Source organism: Arachis ipaensis, chromosome B4, assembly GCF_059453495.1.
Source record: "Arachis ipaensis isolate K30076 ecotype BB chromosome B4, ASM5945349v1, whole genome shotgun sequence".
NCBI classification, from domain to species: domain Eukaryota; kingdom Viridiplantae; phylum Streptophyta; class Magnoliopsida; order Fabales; family Fabaceae; genus Arachis; species Arachis ipaensis.
In genome coordinates this window covers 99,149,989-99,156,565 of record NC_142439.1, presented here as the reverse complement: position 1 = coordinate 99,156,565, position 6,577 = coordinate 99,149,989, and the positions used below count along the sequence as shown (strand labels likewise).

At 41.3% G+C, this 6,577-nt stretch overlaps 1 non-coding gene across 1 annotated transcript; it reads left to right on the top strand.

The window, feature by feature from the left end:
• Window positions 1-6,241: 6,241 nt before the first annotated feature.
• Window positions 6,242-6,349, top strand: LOC148568533 (small nucleolar RNA R71). The gene has a single exon (XR_015881851.1). It is a non-coding gene; the product is annotated as a small nucleolar RNA R71 (small nucleolar RNA).
• Window positions 6,350-6,577: the final 228 nt, after the last annotated feature.

The window sequence follows — 6,577 nt, the reverse complement described above, 5'->3', positions numbered from 1 at the left end:
TCTGGCATCCAGCGCCAGAAACAGGTTACAAGTTGGAGTTCAACGCCAGAAACAGGTTACAACCTGGCGTTGAACGCCCAAAATAGCCCAGACACGTGAGAAGCTTAAGTCTCAGCCCCAGCACACACCAAGTGGGTCCCAGAAGTGGATTTCTGCACTATCTATCATAGTTTACTCATTTTCTGTAAACCTAGGTTACTAGTTTAGTATTTAAACAACTTTTAGAGATTTATTTTGGGGATCATGACATTTTAGATCTGAAATTTGTACCTTTTGGCAGCATGAGTCTCTAAACCCCATTGTTGGGGGTGAGGAGCTCTGCAGCGTCTCGATGAATTAATGCAAGTATTTCTATTTTCCTTTCAAAGATGCGTGTTCCTATATAAGATATTCATTCGTGCTTAATTATAGAGAAGGTGATGATCTGTGACACTCATCACCTTCCTTAATCCATGAACGTGTGTCTGACAACCACCTCCGTTCTACATCAGATTGAATGAGTATCTCTTATATTCCTTAATCAGAATCTTTGTGGTATAAGCTAGATGGATGGCGGCATTCATGAGAATCTGGAAAGTCTAAACCTTGTCTGTGGTATTTGGTGCACGAAATTGTGATCTCCAGGCTCGAACAAATCCTGGTAATGGCTCCAGAGCTTGGTGCTCTGATCCTAATTCATAATTGTCACAACTTCGATACAACTAACCAGCAAGTGCATTGGGTCGTCCAAGTAATACCTTACGTGAGTAAGGGTCGAATCCCATGGAGATTGTTGGTATGAAGCAAGCTATGGTCACCTTGTAAATCTCAGTCAGGCGGATATAAAATAATCATGGAGTTTTCGAATAATAAATAATAGAATAGGGATAGAGATACTTATGTAATTCATTGGTAGGAATTTCAGATAAGCGAATGGAGATGCTTTTCGTTCCTCTGAACCTCTGCTTTCCTGCTATCTTCATCCAATCTGTCTCATTCCTTTCCATGGCTGGCTTTATGTGATACATCACCACTGTCAATGGCTACTTTCGGTCATCTCTCGGGAAAATGATCCAATGCCCTGTCGCGGCACGGCTAATCGTCTGGAGGCATCACCCTTGTCAATGGCTTCATCTTATTCTCTCAGTGAATAATATGCTCACGCACCCTGTCACGGCACGGCTATTCATCTGTCGGTTCTCGATCATGCTGGAATAGGATTTACTATCCTTTTGCGTCTGTCACTAACGCCCTGCAATCGCGAGTTAGGAGCTCGTCACAGTCATTCAATCATTGAATCCTACTCGGAATACCACAGACAAGGTTTAGACCTTCCGGATTCTCTTGAATGCCGCCATCATTCTAGCTTACGCCACGAAGATTCTGGTTAGGAGATCTAAGAGATATTCATTCTAGCTTAATTCATGTAGAACGGAAGTGTTTGTCAGGCACGCGTTCATAAGGGAGAAGGATGATGAGCGTCACACATAATCATCACCTTCATCACGTTCTTGGGTGCGAATGGATATCTTAGAAGCGAAATAAGAAGAATTGAATAGAAAATAGTAGTACTTTGCATTAATCTTTGAGGAACAGCAGAGCTCCACACCTTATTCTATGGAGTGTAGAAACTCTACCGTTAAAAATACATAAGTGAAGGTCCAGGCATGGCCAAGATGGCCAGCCCCCTAAAACGTGATCAAAGGATCATAAGGTAATCCAAAGATGCCGAATACAATAGTAAGAGGTCCTATTTATAATAAACTAGCTACTAGGGTTTACATGAGTAAGTATTTGATGTATAAATCCACTTCCGGGGCCCACTTGGTGTGTGTTTGGGCTGAGCTTAAGTGTTGCACGTGCAGAGGCCATTTGTGGAGTTGAACGCCAGTTTTTGTGCCAGTTTGGGCGTTCAACTCTGGTTTTGGATCTTTTTCTGGCGCTGGACGCCAGATTTGGGTAGAAAGCTGGCGTTGAACGCCAGTTTACGTCGTCTATTCTTGGTCAAAGTATGGACTATTATATATTGCTGGAAAGCCCTGGATGTCTACTTTCCAACGCAATTGGAAGCGCACCATTTCGAGTTTTGTAGCTCCAGAAAATCCACTTTGAGTGTAGGGAGGTCAGAATCCAACAGCATCAGCAGTCCTTTTTCAACCTTTGAATCTGATTTTTGCTCAAGTCCCTCAATTTCAGCCAGAAAATACCTGAAATCACAGAAAAACACACAAACTCATAGTAAAGTCCAGAAATGTGAATTTAACACAAAATCTATTAAAAACATCCCTAAAAGTAACTAGATCCTACTAAAAACATACTAAAAACAATGTCAAAAAGCGTATAAATTATCCGCTCATCACAACACCAAACTTAAATTGTTGCTTGTCCCCAAGCAACTGAAAATCAAAATAGGATAAAAATAATAGAATATACTATAAATTCCAAACTATCAATGAAACAGAGCTTCAATCATATGAGCGGGACTTATAGCTTTTTGCCTCTTGAATAGTTTTGGCATCTCACTTTATCCATTGAGGTTCAGAATGATTGGCATCTATAGGAACTCAGAGTTCAGATAGTGTTATTGATTCTCCTAGTTCAGTATGATGATTCTTGAACACAGCTATTTTATGAGTCTTGGCCGTGGCCCTAAGCACTTTGTTTTCCAGTATTACCACCGGATACATAAATGCCACAGACACATAATTGGGTGAACCTTTTCAGATTGTGACTCAGCTTCGCTAAAGTCCCCAATTAGAGGTGTCCAGGGTTCTTAAGCACACTCTTTTTTTTCTTTGGACCTTGACTTTAACCGCTCAGTCTCAAGTTTTCACTTGACACCTACACGCCACAAGCACATGGTTAGGGACAACTTGGTTTAGCCGCTTAGACCAGGATTTTATTCCTTTAGGCCCTCCTATCCACTGATGCTCAAAGCCTTGGGATTCTTTTTATTTGCCCTTGCCTTTTGGTTTTAAGGGTTATTGGCTTTTTACTCTTGCCTCTTGGTTTTAAGAGCTTTTGGCTTTTTCTGCTTGCTTTTTCTTTTTCTTTCTATATATTTTTTTTTTCGCCTATTTTTTTTTTATTTTTTTCTGCAAGCTTTGTTCTTTGTTGCTTTTTCTTGCTTCAAGAATAATTTTTATGATTTTTCAGATTATCAAATAACATGTCTCCTAGTCATCATTCTTTCAAGAGCCAACATATTTAACATTCTTAAACAACAACTTCAAAAGACATATGCACTGTTCAAGCATACATTCAGAAAACAAGAAGCATTGTCACCACATCAATATAATTAAACTAAGTTCAAAGATAAATTCAAAACTCATGTACTTCTTGTTCTTTTGATTTAAAACATTTTTTTTTAAGAGAGGTGATGGATTCATAGGACATTTATAACTTTAAGACATAGTTACTACTACTAATGATCATGTAATGAAGACACAAACATAGATAAGCACATAGAAAATGAAAAACAGAGAAAGTAAGAACAAGGAATGAGTCCACCTTAGTGATGTCCTTGAGCTCTTCTATGTCTCTTCCTTGTCTTTGCTGCTCCTCCTTCATTGCTTTTAGATCTTCTCTGATTTCATGAAGGGTGATGGAGTGCTCTTGATGTTCCACCCTTAGTTGCTTCCAATAATTGTGTGGAAGAAAATGTATCCCCTGAGGTATCTCAGGGATCTCTTGATTTGCAGTCAAATGTTCTACCACTGAGCTATAGACCCTTGATGGAAGCTTTTGTCTTCCCTTTCCTCTTTCTAGAGGCTTCTCTGGCCTTAGGTGCCATCAATGGTTATGGAAAAAACAAAAAAAGCTATGCTTTTTACCACACCAAACTTAGAATGTTGCTCGCCCTCGAGCAAAAGAAGAAAGAATAGAAGAATAAGAAGAAGATATGGAGGAGATGGAGGGAGATGTGTATTCGGCCATATGGGTGGGATTGGGTGGGAAAGAGATGTTGAATTTTGAAGGAAAGTGGGTGTTTGGATGTGAGTGGTAAAGAGTTAATAGGGAAGAGTGTTTATTGGGAATAGAGGATGATTGAGAAGAGAGAAGAGAGTGAGTGGAGGTAGGTGGGGATCCTGTGGGGTCCACAGATCCTGAGGTGATCCTGTGAGGTCCACAGATCTTGAGGTGTCAAGGCATTTACATCCCTGCACCAATTTAGGCATGCAAAATGCCCTTGCACACAACTCTGGGCGTTCAGCGCCAGGTTGGTGCCCATTTTGGGCGTTCAACGCCCATTTGCTGCCATTTCTGGCGTTGAACGCCAGAACCATGCTTGTTCTGGGCGTTCAGCGCCAGGATGCTCCCATTCTGGGCATTCAGCGCCAGAACTATGCTCTGTTCTGGCGTTTGAACGCCAGACAGATGCTCCTCCAGGGTGTGATTTTTCTTCTGCTGTTTTTGATTCCGTTTTTGAATTTTTTGTTTATTTTGTGACTCCACATGATCATGAACCTAAGAAAACATGAAAAACAATAAAAATAAGAATTAGATAAACATTGGGTTGCCTCCCAACAAGCGCTTCTTTAATGTCAATAGCTTGACAGTGGGCTCTCATGGAGCCTCACAGATGTGCAGAGCTTTGTTGAGACTCTCCAACACCAAACTTAGAGTTTGGATATGGGAGTTCAACACCAAACTTAGAGTTTGGTTGTGGCCTCCCAACACCAAACTTAGAGTTTGACTGTGGGGGCTCTGGTTGACTCTGCTTGGAGAGAAGCTTTTTCTGCTTCCTCCCCATGGTTGCAGAGGGAGATCCTTGAGTTTTAAACACAAGGGACTTCTCATTCCATTGAAGGAATATTTCACCTCTGTCAACATCAATCACAGCTCTTGCTGTGGCCAGGAAAGGTCTTCCTAGGATGATGGATTCATCCTCTTCCTTTCCAGTATCCAGGACTATGAAATCAGCAGGGATGTAAAGACCTTCAACCTTTACTAACACGTCCTCTACTTGTCCATAAGCCTGTTTTCTAGAGCTGTCTGCCATCTCTAATGAGATTTTAGCAGCTTGCACCCCATAGATTCCCAGTTTCTCTATTACAGAGAGGGGCATGAGGTTTATTCCTGAACCAAGGTCACACAGAGCCTTAAAGATCATGGTGCCTATGGTACAGGGTATTATGAACTTTCCAGGATCCTGTCTCTTCTGAGGCAATGTCAGTTGATCCAGATCACTTAGTTCATTGATGAACAAGGGAGGTTCAACTTCCCAAGTATCAATGCCAAATAATTTGGCATTCAGCTTCATGATTGCACCAAGAAACTTGGCAGTTTGCTCTTTAGTAACATTCTCATTCTCTTCAGAAGAGGAATATTCATCAGAGCTCATGAAGCGCATAAGGAGGTTCAATGGGATCTCTATGGTCTCTAGATAGGCCTCAGAGTCCTTTGGTTCCTCAGAGGGAAGCTCCTTATTAATCACTGGACGTCCCAGAAGGTCTTCCTCCTTGGGATTCACGTCCTCTCCTCTCCTCACAGGTTCGGCTATGGCGCTTATGTCAATGGCCTTGCACTCTCCTTTTGGATTCTCTTCTGTATTGCTTGGGAGAGTACTATGAGGGATTTCAGTGATCCTTTTACTCAGCTGGCCCACTTGTGCTTCCAGATTTCTAATGGAAGACCTTGTTTCATTCATGAAACTTACAGTGGCCTTAGATAGATCAGAGACTAGATTTGCTAAATTAGAAGCATTTTGTTCAGAGTTCTCTGTCTGTTGCTGAGTTGATGATGAAAAAGGCTTGCTATTGCTAAACCTGTTTCTTCCACCATTATTAAAGCCTTGTTGGGGCTTTTGATCCTTCCATGAGAAATTTGGATGATTTCTCCATGTTGAGTTATAGGTGTTTCCATAAGGTTCACCTAAGTAATTTACCTCTGCTATTGCAGGGTTCTCAGGATCATAGGCTTCTTCTTCAGAAGATGCCTCTTGAGTACTGTTAGATGCAGCTTGCATTCCATGCAGACTCTGAGAGATCATATTGACTTGCTGAGTCAATATTTTATTCTGAGCCAATATGGCATTCAGAGTATCAACCTCAAGAACTCCCTTCTTCATAGGCGTCCCATTACTCACAGGATTCCTTTCAGAAGTGTACATGAACTGGTTATTAGCAACCATGTCAATGAGTTCTTGAGCTTCTGCAGGCGTTTTCTTTAGATGAATGGATCCACCTGCAGAAGTGTCCAGTGACATCTTTGATAGCTCAGATAAACCATCATAGAATATATCCAGGATGGTCCATTCTGAAAGCATGTCAGAAGGACACTTTTTGGTCAACTGTTTGTATCTTTCCCAAGCTTCATAGAGGGATTCACCTTCTTTCTGTCTGAAGGTTTGAACATCAGCTCTAAGCTTGCTCAACTTTTGAGGAGGAAAGTACTTGGCTAAGAAAGCCGTGACCAGCTTATCCCAAGAGTTCAGGCTATCTTTGGGTTGAGAATCCAACCATAATCTAGCTCTGTCTCTTACAGCAAAAGGGAAAAGCATGAGCCTGTAGACTTCAAGATCTACTCCATTAGTCTTAACAGTATCACATATCTGCAAGAACTCAGTTAAGAACTGAAAAGGATCTTCAGATGGAAG